Source organism: Alexandromys fortis, unplaced genomic scaffold, assembly GCF_014885135.2.
Source record: "Alexandromys fortis isolate MF-2015 unplaced genomic scaffold, M_Fortis_MF-2015_v1.1 scaffold_338, whole genome shotgun sequence".
Taxonomy (NCBI): Eukaryota; Metazoa; Chordata; class Mammalia; order Rodentia; family Cricetidae; genus Alexandromys; species Alexandromys fortis.
In genome coordinates, this window is record NW_026068212.1 from 636,240 (window position 1) to 650,725 (window position 14,486).

At 40.8% G+C, this 14,486-nt stretch overlaps 1 pseudogene; it reads left to right on the plus strand.

The window, feature by feature from the left end:
• LOC126493359 (coiled-coil domain-containing protein 28B-like) lies at positions 1 to 721 on the plus strand (annotated as a pseudogene).
• Positions 722 to 14,486: the final 13,765 nt, after the last annotated feature.

The following is a 14,486-nucleotide window of genomic DNA, read 5'->3' on the forward strand; positions in this document are numbered from 1 at the left end:
CCCCCACTCCAGACCCCAACCTCCAGGCCTGAGGTCCAATCAAGCACCCAATGGATGACAAAAAGAAGAAGAGGAGTCCTAAGCCCTGCCTGGCCCAACCCGCCCAGGCCTCAGGCACACTGCGGAGAGTTCCTGTGCCCACCAGCCACAGTGGCTCCTTAGCCCTGGGACTCCCTCATCTGCCATCACCCAAGCAGCGAACCAAGTTTGAGAGAGTAGGCAAGGTGAAATGCCGCCCTGTGCTGGCTGGAGGTGGGGGCGGCTCTGCAGGCACGCACCTGCTGCACTCCTTCCTGACTGAAGTGACCGATGTCTACGAGATGGAGGGGGGCTGCTGAACCTGCTCAATGACTTTCATTCGGGTCGCCTGCAGGCCTTTGGGAAGGAATGCTCCTTCGAGCAGCTGGAGCAAGTGCGGAGAAATTGGCCAGACTGCACTTCAGCCTGGACGTGTGTGGGGAGGAGGAGGACGAGGAAGAGAGAGGAAGATGATGGGGTCACAGAGGGCTTGCCTGAGGAGCAGAAGAAGACAATGGCTGACCGAAACCTGGACCAGCTGCTTAGCAATCTAGAAGATCTTAGCAATTCCATACAGAAGCTACTTGGCAGAGAACGCTGAGCCTGAGGAGCAGCCAGCGTCGTAGGTGTCGGACCCAGGCCTAGCTGCTTCTCTCCTTCCCTTCAAACTGTGACTTTTTACGGACTCGGGAGGGTTCCTCAGCGCCCCCAGGTGCTATGAAGTGGGGGGCACTGGATGGAATTAAATAAACGGAAAAGCAAAAAAAAAAAGAACCCCTGAAAAACATAAACATGTTATAACTTTGAGGACCAAGCTGAAGAAGTGACTGCTAATCAGGAGTTATTATTTGTTATGGCCCTACAAGCTGTGAAGGAGGTGTGAAAACCATTTCCCTCACTGAGAACAGAGAGTGCAAGTGACAGCGCCTCAGGGTCTTCAGTTCGCTTCTCCAGAGTGAGAAAAGAGAACTTCAATTCAGAAATTATATTACGAGAGAGTGAGCATGGCAGTATATGCCTGTCATCCTAGTCCTTGGGAGTCTGAGGCAGGAAGATCATGAGTTTGAGTCCAGCCTTAGTTATCCAGCAAGATCCTCCCTGTCCAGCCCACCCCTGCCATACCAAAATAAACAACTTCAGGTCAGCAGCAGCCTGAAATTGGTGTGGCATTCCTGCCTAAACAGTTAAGCTTCATTCTGAAGGCAAAAAAGTGATGTCAAATGTTGCTAAGTAAAGAAATAACATTATCCAACTGAGCTTTAGAAGATAATTCGGATGACTATGTGGAGAACTCATTAAAGACGAAGCCACCTTCCATGTCTGAGTCTGGCTACCAAGACTCAACTGGGGCCAGAAGAAAAGCCAAGCAGTAGGAATCTGAAGTGGAGGAGTGTTCTGCAAATTCTTTTGCTTGGAATGAGTGAAAATATCCATATCCAGTTTCCCTGACCACAATCAAGACATTGTTATTACCAGGCTGCTAAAAGTTGTTTGTCTTAGTTTGTTTGGGTTGATAGAGTCTTAATCATACATTATACATTCTACTTTGTTATTCATGCTCACTCTGAACTTGGTTTCATGGTTCGGGCACCCCTTTTTTGACTAGTATTTTCCTTTCTTACCATTCTCCAGTGGGTGAACATTCGGATCAAGCCTTTCCTTTATCAGCAGTGCACAGTTCACTAAGCCTGACCTACTTTTCAACAACGAAAATTCCGAGTAATTAAGAAACATACAGACTAAATGACATAGCTATTATTTAAGAAGGAAACAAACTATTTTCAATGAATTTATAAAAATATTAACATAGCATTAGGCATGCTTATCCAGCATATATATAGGCTTTAGATTCATCCCTAGCAGCTTTAGATTCATTCATTTTCTTTGAATTAATTCTTTCTAAGTTTATGGCTTATTTGTAGGTTTTAAATAAATTGAGGATACTTTTACTCATTCTTCAAATATGCCAAATAAATGAAGAGTATTTTGTCTCATTAGTTATCACAATACTGAACTTCAAGATTTTCTGAGGAGAAAGAGCCATAAATTGGCTTACCTGAAAGATAATGCTCCCCAGTCAGCAGCTCAGGGCTTCAGCTTCACACTCCTTAGACTCACTCAGCTCTGTTAGAGGGAAAGGAGCAGAAGGCAGATTCACCCCATTTCCTGTGAGGTGCACACTAAAGGCTAGCTTTGCTTGATTTCCCAAGACTCTAAGAAACAGAGGTAAGTTAAAACCACTAGTGTGAAATATAAACTAGAACAACCACTTTGAAATTTAAACAGGCTCTTATAAATTCATACATAAAAATAAGAAACAGTGTTCCTTGGTATTTACTCAGAGGATAAAAATCTAGAAACACACAGAATATGGCATATAGAAATTTACAACTTGATACATATTTACTCAAAATTGCGTGCAACCAGTATGCCTTTTAGAAGGTGAATGGATAAACTGTAACACAGGCAGACGATAGAATATTATTCAGTGTTGAAGAAAATGAGCTATGATGTCATAGAAAGGCATAGGAAAGCATAATGAAAGTTATTAGATAAAGAAGCCAGTTTGAAAGACTACATTCTGTCTGATTCCCACTGCACGACATCACAGAAGTTAAAACTGAAAAACAACCAATGAAGCAAACAACAATATAATAATCACAGTGTCAGAGATTAGTAAAAGGGAGAAAAGACTGCGCATGGAGAACCTTTAAGGTAGTGAAACTATATTGAGTGATGCTGCAGTGATGGGCTCCTGTCGTTCTTTATTTGTTAAACCCAAAGAATGCACATCACCTTATCATGAACCAGGACCCTGTGTGATAGCAACATGTCACTATAGGCTTATCAGTTCTAATAAAAGTATCCCGCTGATAAAGGTGTGGAAAATGTAGTACACAAGAAATTTATGGAATGTTTGCCCAGTTTGCCCATCTATAAAACAACATGCTCTAAATAAAAATATATAAAGATTAAAGTAAAATTGAAAAAACAAACCAGGAACTGCAGGTGAGAGGAGGCTCAACCCAGACGCTGACACACATAGGTGTTTGGGAGCACATGGCATTAGTTGGGAATAATTTTGGACTGTGACATCCCTGAGCCTGAGGTCAGCAGGTGGATCAACCTCCAGAGCATCTCTCTGCCTATGGGTTCACTGCAGTAGAGCCCATGAACTCTGAAGTGCCAGCAAACAGACATTTTGCTGTCCCATCCATCTGAGTGATTAATGCTTAGTGGAGTTTGAAAGCATAACAATAGGTCAGTCTATAGAGATTTCAGTGCTGTGGCTTCTTCCCTTTGCAGCTATTGTACTTGGAAGACACCTCCTCAGAACATCAGCCATCCTATCCAGGAAGGTCTAGGTCATCTCCAGAGTGAGGTAATATGTTCAGTCCATGCACTGCAAAGCTAAATGTGGCCAGTAGAGGCCACTCGTATGCAAAAAAGAGAAGCTACTGAAATGAAGGCAGTTCTTGGAGACATCAAACACTTGCTAGGTACAGCATCTATTATAGGAAAGACGCAGTCCGTATTTCCCATACGCAGGAAGCTGAGGTAAAAGGATTTCTGTAAATTCAAGGCCAGTTTGATCTACAAAGTATACCCTGAATCAAAATAACAAGAAATCAGTTCACAAGTTCAATTGTTTAATGCCTCATCCCTTATCTCTATATATGTTTGCCAGTCCCCAAGTTTCCCTTCCCTTCTCTACCGCACTTTTTCTTCTGACCTGGTATTTTGTTTCAAGGTATCTTGTGAGCCTAGCTGTGTAGGCCCAGGATCCCCTTTGAACTGTTGATTCTCTGGCCTTCATCATTGATCACAAGCTTGGGTTTCCATGCTCACTCAGTCTTCAGTTTCCAAAGGCCCTGAAGAAAGCTGCTCCAACACTTTTTCTTCCTCCCTCCCTCCCTCCCTCCCTCTCTCCCTCCCTCCCTCCTTCATTCCAACCCTTCTTTCCTTCCTTCCTTCCTTCCTTCCTTCCTTCCTTCCTTCCTTCCTTCCCTCCCTCCTTCTTTCCCTCCCTCCTTCCCTCCCTCCTTCCTTCCTTTCTTCCTTATCCTTCTCTTCTTTCTCTCTTTCATCAAGTACATAAAACTAAATAAATTCATTAAGGGGAATACAATTTTTTAAAAAAATACTAGAATTAACCAGATCTAGAGCCTGTACATTTCAGTGGTCTTTTATACAGTTAGAGTAATTATTCTGAAACTGTGGAGCTTCACATTGGATTTAACATTTTCACTATTGAATATGTTTAAATGTATATCCACCAGCAAAAGGAAAAAAAAATCCATGACAGAATTAGAACCAGAACTATAAAAACAGTTCTTCCTCAGATGTTTAGCTTCTCTTCTCTTCTCTTCTCTTCTCTTCTCTTCTCTTCTCTTCTCTTCTCTTCTCTTCTCTTCTCTTCTCTTCTCTCGTCTCTCCTTTTCTCTTTTCTTCTCTTTCTTTTTTTGAGATTCAAGGTCTGACCGGTTGTTATTCTTAAAGGCTTATTTTTGACTGGGTTCAAACTTGGATGTAGAAACATCACCAATGTACTTGATCATACAAAAGAGATATCATTAGGGATTCAGAACAAGACTGAGAAAATACTATACTCAAACATCAATGGGAAAAAAAGAGCATGCTCTTGACATCCAAGGATTCTGGGATATGACAAAGAAACCAAACCTAGGGATGGATCAGTGATAAAGAGTTCATAGAGCTCCTACAGAGGACCCAGGGTCAGTCACAGCATCCACTCCAGGAAACTCACAATCTCCTGTTACCCTGACTCCAGAGGATTCACTCCCTCTTCTGGCCTCCAGGTGCATCTGCATTTGTGTGCACACGATGGATGGAAGCTTGTGATTTCTGTATGTCCTCATTCTCACTGGCAAACTTATCTATCCTGACCCATTCCGTTGCTGGTTTCAGAACTTAATTCTTCAGAATTCCAATGTGGACTGAAAACTGGCACCTCTCTGGGACCTCCCTGGGACTCCAGCACTAGACTGGGACTGCTCACACATCCAGTCTTGTGGACTGAACAGCTACTAGATTCTTGACCTTTCCATCAGGAGACATCCCTTGTGGGACCACTTGATCCACAACCTATAAGGTGCTCTGAGAAATCCCTTGCTAATATATAGATGCACATAGTTCATTCTATTAGTTCTGTTCCTTAGAGAATCCTGACTAATACGTATAATTAAAAAATAACTCTAAAATGAAGTTGCAAAATCGGTGCTCAGCTTTAATGACTCAAAGAAGAACAAGTTTGCAATGTAATATAATAGTTATTAATGATGTTTAGTATAATTACTTTTATTGCTACTGGTAGCTTTAATGGAAAATTTTATCAACTTGTTATAAACAAATGTGCAAACTAAGCCACCTTTTTTATTAACAGTGTGTAAAAAGATTACTGGGAAGTTGATTCATAATTGATAAGTGTGAAGCTCTATATTCCACCAAGTTACAGGATTTCAGTTTTGTTGTTTTCTTTGGAGATAGGCCTTGATAACTGGAACTTGCTGTGTAGTCCCAGCTGTCCTTAGACTTAAAATCTTCCTCCAGTTTTCAAAGTAATTGCTACATAATTTTAAGGCTAAAATAAAGTGACCTTAAACTAAAAGTAGATCAGAGGAAAATTAGGTAGTTCAGTTCTTAGAATACTTTAAATCCAGGGACTTTAATTTCAGCTGAATGAACAAACTTGCAGGCTAGTAAGCAGTATTAAATGACATATTAAATTGGGTTTGCACAGACCAAACTCAGTATTGCTTTTGCCCATGCTTACAAATAGTTAAAATCAGATACTTGGGAAACTGAACCTGGAGAAATCACTTGAACCCAGGATAACAAGACCAGGTTTCAAAAAGAAAAAAAAAGGTGGTAAATGTTTTAGTTCCAATTTACAAAAAAAAGGGCATGTGTATGTGTGCAAGAAAGAGAGACTATCCATCCAACTTAAGGGACCAAATCCAATCCAAAGAGTGAAACTTTGAGAAATAGCATATGTGTCACTCTCAGCTTCTTAGCTGCTCTGAACCACACCTATGCTTTCTTACTGTGGCCAACACAGTGCTACATCAGCCTAGGCTTCATGTGTCTGCACTTTTTTTTTTTTGAATTTTCGAGACAGGGTTTCTCCGTAGCTTTGGTTCCTGTCCTGGAACTAGCTCTTGTAGACCAGGCTGGCCTCGAACTCACAGAGATCTGCCTGCTTCTGCCTCCCGAGTGCTGGGATTAAAGGCATTTAGCCACCACCGCCTGGCTACACTTTTGCCATAAACAAAGTGCCCGCTAGTTTCTCCTGAGCACTTAAGTGGCTGTACAAATTAGTGTTAATTATTAACCTGGCAGCCTAGACTCATGGACGAAAGTCGCAGTTTAAGGAATTGCCTAGAGAACAGTCGTGTGTAGATACCTCTGTGGAGGACTGTCTTATTTACTCATTGATATAGGGGTCCTATCCCACTGTGGATAAGACCATCCCTCAGCAGGTGGTCTTAGATTGTACAAGAAAGCACAAGCCTGTGAGTGAGCCAGATACCAAGCTAGAAGTTCAGGTTTTCTGTGATGTCAAGAAAGAGTCAGATATACTGGGTACTCACTGAATGGAAAAGTTTGAGAAGGATGCAGGCATAACAATAATCAGATGAGGTCATGATGAAGGTCTGACATTGCTTAATGAAGAGAAGATTAGGTAAGAAGAGACTCAATGTTTACCATAGTTCTGGAGAGGTGCTGGAGACAGGGAATCCCTGAACCCCAAATTGCTTATTAGAGGAACTCTGTTTCTTGCAGAGATGAGCATCCACTGCCCTTCACAAAATTTTCTGTCATTGAGTAGGGGTAGCCTGGGGAAGAATTAGCTTGTTTTTCTTTCTTGGGGAAAGTCAAAGACAGGGACAGACATTATGAGTTGGTCATGCTCCTTTCATGTAGTAATTTTTTCTGAAGCTCCTCAAGACCCAGGAAGTTCTAAAGAAGGCCCCTTAAGATTCAGGAACTTCTTGGGTGTGGATAGATGATTTAGTGGTTAAGAGCATTTGTTGCTCTTACATAGGGACTACGTTCACACTAACCACATAGTGACCCACAATCATCTATAACTCTAGTTCCCGGACAACTGACACACTTTTTCATCTCTGTGAATAGCAGGCATGAATGTGGTGTCTAAATACATGCAGGCAAAGCACTCATACACAAAAGTAAATAAATAAATATGTCTAAAATGAACTTTAGAAATAAAACCTAAAAAGACTCAGAAAGTCCCTAAAACTGGCAAGTTGCACAAAGACCTCTTTCCTCAATGTTTTATTAGCATCAGGGACTGCTAAGGGGCTTCTCAGAGCAGCTGAGCTGCCTTTAAGTCATGCAGCTTTCACGAGTTGTCACCCTGACTAGGGTGGGCTTTTGGGTGATGCTACTGTAAGTAAACCCCTAACTTATATTCCTCTATGTAATCCCAATAAAACTTATTGGTTTCTCAAGTTAGACTTCATTGGTATCATTGCTTTGGTCTGTCATGTTTCCTGAACATGGTGAATACATTTGTGTATATCCTATCAGGAATAGTGTCCCACAATAGTTTTCAACAGTGGAAGATCTGAGAAGCCACAAAAATCTGGATAATTTTAGAGTTTGCGTAAGTTTTCTGTTCTGAATATACACTATTATGTTGCCAAATGAACAGTTCTTACATATGTTTACATGCCTTCTAAATTCATATTTTGAATGCTGAATGTGATTGTGTCCAGATGCTTTTGACTGGACTAAAGGCACCAAAGGCTCAGTCCCTATTATCAGAATTTGGAGATTCTATGGACTTTCAGGCAATAGGACATTAGTAATGAGGCTACATTCACAAAGGAATTAAAGGGATCCCAGCCAGGTTTCTCTCTTTCTCTTTCTCTCTCTCTCTCTCTCTCTCTCTCTCTGTGTGTGTGTGTGCGTGTAGGAGGTCCTTCTGTCTTTATGTTGCTTTCATTGGTTAGTAAAAAAACTGCTTTGGGCCTGTTAATAGGGCAGAACTTAGGTAGGCAGGGAAAACTAAATGGTATTCTGGGAGGAAGAAAGCAGAATGAAAGAGATGCTACGGATCCGCTAGAGACAGACATTGGGAATTTTACCTGGTAAGCCACTGCCATGTGGTGATACACAGATTAATAGAAATGGGTTAAATTAAGACATAAGAATTAGCAAATATAAAACTAGAACTAATGGGCCAAGCAATGATTTAATTAATACAGTTTCTGTGGTTATTTTGGGGCTAAGCTAGTTGGCTGGCCAGGATGAACAAGTGGCCCCCTGCAACAATTGGTGCCCAACCCTACCAAATGCTCAGAGACTATTTGCTATTATACCAGACATTAATCTTGGAACTTAACTATCATTTTACTTTCACAGGATCCCATAGAAAGGACATCGTCCCCATGACAGCTGGAAGTAATTCTATAAGACGATGTTCTCTCTCTCAACAAAGTTTGTCCTCATGGTTAGGGACATCAGTTAGGGATTGATTGTAATTGGTATAGGGTTGGTGGTTGGGGGGAAATTTTATAAGCTCAAGGATCTCTTTGAAAAAAGGGGGGAAAGCCGGGCGGTGGTGGCACACGCCTTTAATCCCAGCACTCGGGAGGCAGAGGCAGGTGGATCTCTGTGAGTTCAAGGCCAGCCTGGTCTACAAGAGCTAGTTCCAGGCCAGGCACCAAAGCTACAGAGAAACCCTATCTTGAAAAATCTAAAAAACAACAACAACAACAAAAACAAAAAAAAGAAGGAAAAAAAGGGGGAATTGGATGGGATAATAGATTAGTATGAGCTTACTCAAACTAATAATAATAGTGAGTAATAGAGTGAATACTTGTGAGTTATTATTTATAAACAATTACATTGGTATAGATCCTTGTATATTGATTCAAAGTTAAATTACATTGAATATTGTATGCATGTATGCTTCTACCTGTTCCTTGTTTTTGGAGACTTTCTTCAATAATATTGCACTCTGACACACCTCCGTTTCCAGGGGACCCAGTGCAATAAAACTAAATTTTCTCCTACAGAAAGTCATGTTGGTACACAGGGACTTTCATTCATATCGTTTATGAGGTATGGGAAGCTGAATACTAAGTTAAAGGTGATAGAAACTTTGCAGAACTATGAACTGTTACTCGTTTTATAACAGGTTCATACAGGTGCTTTCAATTTAATAATCAGATCTTTGCTGCTCTTGGTATACAGCCTGTGAAACAGGTGAAATGGCCATGGGTTTGATGACAGTCACAGACGTGATGGACCATAGTTCATGGGCAGTGTCTTGATTGAAATGTTTCCTCAGACTTCTGGAACATACACTGGGTATGACAATTTAAGTGCTTGCAATATGGGCTGCATCCTTATTCATAAGTTACATTCCAATAAAAATTAGCTTGCATTACCTTTATCCATTCTTCTAGTTTCTTGTCATCCTAACCCTTCTTCACAATGAACAGGTCTTCCACTTTAAACTTTCTGTTTTTGCTTGAAAAGAATGGTCATACCAGCACACCGAGTGTTGTTTTTATAATTGACTCTTGAAATGCTAGTGTACTAACATCTTCACCACAGTCCCATTCTTGTCTAAGTAACCACTAAGATCTGGTTTCTGAAGTCGAAGCCAGGATAACTCAAAATGGCTAAATGTCCTCCAGGGGGAGCCAGAGGACGTAACCACAGCTTAGATACTCATTCCGAAGTTCCAGCTGAGAACTCCTTTAAGTGGTTGCAAATAATTACTTCCTAATTGCATAAGTAAAAATAAATATAAGAAAGAGAATTTCCCTTAACCCCATCTTACAATACCATTGCTCACATATTGATATGTCACCGTCTCCAAATGCAAAATTCAAATATCTTAAGTATTTACAGTACTTGAAACACTATACGGAAAATTGTTCCTTCTTTCCATTTAAATGCATATTCCTTTGTTTCTTGCAAGGCAAGCACCTTCTCATGCTTACATGTTGCTTGAATTTCTTCTTCAAACATACAAACGCTTCCTAATTTGCTCAATCATTTTCTTTTCTTTTCTTTTTTTTTTTTTGATTTTTTGAGACAGGGTTTCTTTGTGTAGCTTTGGCTGTTCTGGAACTCACTCTGTAGACCAGGCTGGCCTCAAACTCACAGAGATCCACCTGCCTCTGCCTCCTGAGTGCTCGGATTAAAGGTGTGCACCACCACTGCACAGCTTCAATCTATATTTTTTTTAACAAAGAAAATATTCCTTTTATTGACTTACAAAATTTTTGATTGTGTTAGAACCCAAATCAGGCACTGCTTAGATCGTGCCCATCTATAGTTATGCCCCCATCCTCCCTCATAGCTGATTCTGTGTACAAGTCCTTGGGTAAAGAACTCGCAACACGTGTGATAGGTACACATTAACTAAGTTGGTTCCTCCTTTACATTTCCCCTGCAGCCTCAAGGTCATATGCTCTTTCCTCCTCTCCTTTCCTCTGTTGTCTCAATTTTTATGCCTAATTCTAAAATTTGGTTCTTCTAAATTTTTTTGTTGTTGTTTGGAAAAGGGTTTGTCAATCTTTTTTATGTTTAAAAAAACCAAACTGTTTCATTGATTTTTTTTGTATTTTTTCTTTTCAATTTCATTAATTTAAGTCCCGATGTTTATATTTTCCCCAAGACAGGGTTTCTCTGTGTAGCCCTGACTGTCCTGGAACTCACCCTGTAAACCAGGTTGTCTTTAAACTCAGAGATCTACCTGCCTCTGCCTCCCGTGTGCTGGATAATTCTTTAATAAGGTGTATGACATGTCCTGATCTTAATATTTATCTCCATAGACTCCTTTGAGGTTTGGCTTGTTTAGTTTCTCTAAGGCTGTGAGGTTGTGCATGATTAAGCTATTTATTGGAGTGCCATTTTTTTTATTGAGAATAAGAAAAAAAAGGTTTCCGCCTCCTCCCAGCCTCCCATTTCCCTCCCCCCACTCGTCTCTCCCTCCCTCTCTAATCCAAAGAGCAGTCATGGTTCCCTGCCCTGTGGAAAGTCCAAGGTCCTCCCCCCTCCGTCCATGTCTAGGAAGGTGAACATCCAAACTGGCTAGGCTCCCACCAAGCCGGAACATGAAGTAGGATCAGAACCCCTTGCCATTGACCTTGGCTTCTCATCAGTCCTCATTGTTCGCCATGATCAGAGAGTCCGGTTTTATCCCATGCTGTTTCAGTCACAGTCCAGCTGGCCTTGGTGAGCTCCCAATAGATCAGCCCCCACTGTCTCAGTGGGTGTGGAGTGCCATTTTTTGATGTAAGAATTTATATCTATGACCTTTTCTTTTAGTGTTACTTTTATTATTTTCCACAAGTTTCATTTTCATTCACTTCTAAGAATTTTGAATTTTTCTTTTGATTTCTTCTGTTACACTTTCATCATTACATACTGTGTTGCTTAATCTCTATGAGTTTGTGTGTTTTCTACACTTTTTCTTGCTGTTGATATTTAGGTTTATTCCAATGTGACCAAATACAGTGCAAGAAGTTACTTCAATTCTCTTATATTTTTTGAGACTTACTCTGAGTTCTAATATGTGATATATTTTGAGAAAATTCCATGTGTTTTTGAGAAGTATATGTGCTTTGTAGCATCTTGATGGAATGCTCTGTAGATATCTATTAAGCCCATTTGTTCTATGATGTCATTGAACTCAGATGATTCTCTTTCTTTTGTTCAGATGACCTGTCTAAGGGCAAGAGTGGAGTAGGTATTGAAGTCACCCACTATTAGTGTAAACACACTGTAAATCTATGTTTTAGTTATCTTTCTGTTACTGTGAAAAAATACTCTAAACAGAAGCAACTTAAGAGAGATAGTTTGGTTTAGCTCACAGTTCAAGTTACAGTCCATCTTGCAAGGAATTCAGAGCAGTATGCACTTGAAGCAGCTGCTCACATGACAGTCACAATTAGAAGAGAGCAGTGGAAACATGCATGTTTTTTAATTCCCCCACTTATATGACCCAGGATCCCAACAAGGGAATACCACCCACAGTAGGTGAGTCTTCCCGCTCCAATTAAAATGATCAAAATAATGCCTCCCAGGCATGCACACATCTACCAGATGATCCTAGATTCAGTCGAGCTGACAATTAATACCAATCATCACAATCTGTGACCTTATAGCAAGTAGTATTTGTCTTTAATGAGATCAAGTGCACCTGGATTTGATAAATGTATGTTTATAATTGTAATGTCCTCTTGATGGATTTTTGCCTTTAATCAACATAAAGTGTCCTTCTGTCTCTCTTTGGAGTAGTTTTTGTTTGAAGTCCACTTCAACAGCAATTCCTGATTGCTATCTGATTCTATTACATATTATATATATTACATATTATATATATTATTATAATAAATATACATTACATACAGTGCTTTTTTTGTTCTCTGCCCTTAGGGTAGTAACTAACATTGATGATGGAGTATATTCCTTAAAGTCAGCAAAGAGATGGTTCATGGTTCTGTTTTGTTTTATTTTTAAAATAATATTTTATTAAGTCTTTGAAATTTTCATACAGTGTATTTTGATCACAGTCACCCCAGTTTTTCCCAGATCCACCTTAGCCTTCCTCCCCATCCAGCTTCTTGTTTTCTCTCTCAGTTTCTAACTCATTCACTATTCAACACTCTCTTTTCAAACCCATCAAGCTCAGTTTACATTGGTTACCTTCTCTTGGGTGTGGGCCCTACCCTGGAGTATGGTCAATATATTAGAGCCTACACCATTAAAGGAAACCAACTCTGCCTTTGCCAGCAGCTGTCAAATGTCAATCATCCCCTCAGCTAAGAGTGGTTATTACATGGTCACCTCATCACACTTCTTGCTGGGACTTTGTCTGACTTGAGTTTTCTCATATCCTGTGTATGCTGCCACAACAACTGTGAGTTCCTGTGTGTATGCCTCCTTGTGTCCAGAAAACCCCATTTCCTTGAAGTCATCCACCACCTTTGGCTCTTACAGTCTTTCCATTCCCTCTCCGATGATTAGCCCTGAGCCTTAAGTTGTGGCATCCCGTTTACTGGTGAATATCCCACAATCTGTTATTCTCTTATTCCAGTGGTGGATCTCTGTGAAAATCACTATCTGCTGAAAGAAGCTTCTCTAACAAAGGTTGTTTTTTCATCAGCACAGAGACTGCACTTTAATCTGCTGCTGTTTTAGCCAGCAAAGGCAGCTCTACAGTTATTGGCCTGATTCTTTAACTGCTCAGGCTGTGGCCTAGCAGAAATTCTGTTCCCATAGACACTGGTTGTCTTGCTGTTGCCAACTATAGCATTTACTTAAATCTCTATTGTTTTATTTACCAATAAGATTAAGGAATCAAAGCCTGGTGTAAACACCTGCTAGCTCAGGGAGATTGAGTAGCAACTAGTTGACCTTCTCTCTTTGCTAACATCTCTGAAAGAGGGCATCCTTCTGTTCTACCAAAACAAAAGAACCAACTGTAATGGTCTGTCCTGTTCCTTTAAGAGACAAGCCCTGTCTACTCCCTCCCCCATCTGCTGAAGCAAGACTGCCAGTCCCTTCTCTCTTTCTGTCTTTCTCCCAAAGAGTTAGCTGCTGTTGCCATGGCTCCCCCCCCCCATTTCTTTCCTCATCCCCCTTCTCCCACTCTCTCCCTTTTCCTTTTATAACCCACTAAATAAATATCCCACATCGCTCTGCATGGTGTGCCTATTGGTCTGTCTCTCACCCACTGTGGCTGCTGCTCCTTGTGGGACTGGCTGCTCTGACTGGGTCTCTTACTGACCATGCAGCCTCCTGCCTAGGACTCGTCAGCCCTCATGGCCCGTGGGCCACTCAGGGAACAGCACCATTTTATTTTTACCATGGCACCCACTCTACACCAAGTCCCTCCCTCTTACTTCCTGTGTGTCTCTATCATCTTACAGACACTCTCTGATTCTCTATGATTGCTTTCTGTCAACTAACTGCTAACTGGGCCTCTTGACCCAAGGTTGACTTTATTTAACAAATGCAAATTCAGACTTGGGGTTCACAGTGTGTTTAAATAGACCATACAGGATTGAGTGATACACTGATCTTTGAGTAAATCAGTAAGTCATTAGAAGTTTAAATGCTATCTATGTCCATTTAGTGGAATAATAGTAGTAGAAACTCTCTTAGGGCCTTGGGATGTTGGCCTCACTAACAGTGCAAAATATTTGTCCCATTTCATGGAGTGAGCCTTAGATCCAGTCAGAAAGTGGATGATCACTGCCATAACATTCGCACTATTATTGCACTAATGGGCACGTCTTGCCAGCCAGGTCATTATTACAATATGCAGGGTTCATAGCTGGGAGAGACTGGTGATTACTTTTCTCCTCCCATATTGTGAAAACCATCCTTTAGCACTATTAATGTTATCCAGTAGGGGTGGAACTTCCAGATCAGTGGCTATTTGATTTCTTCATGTT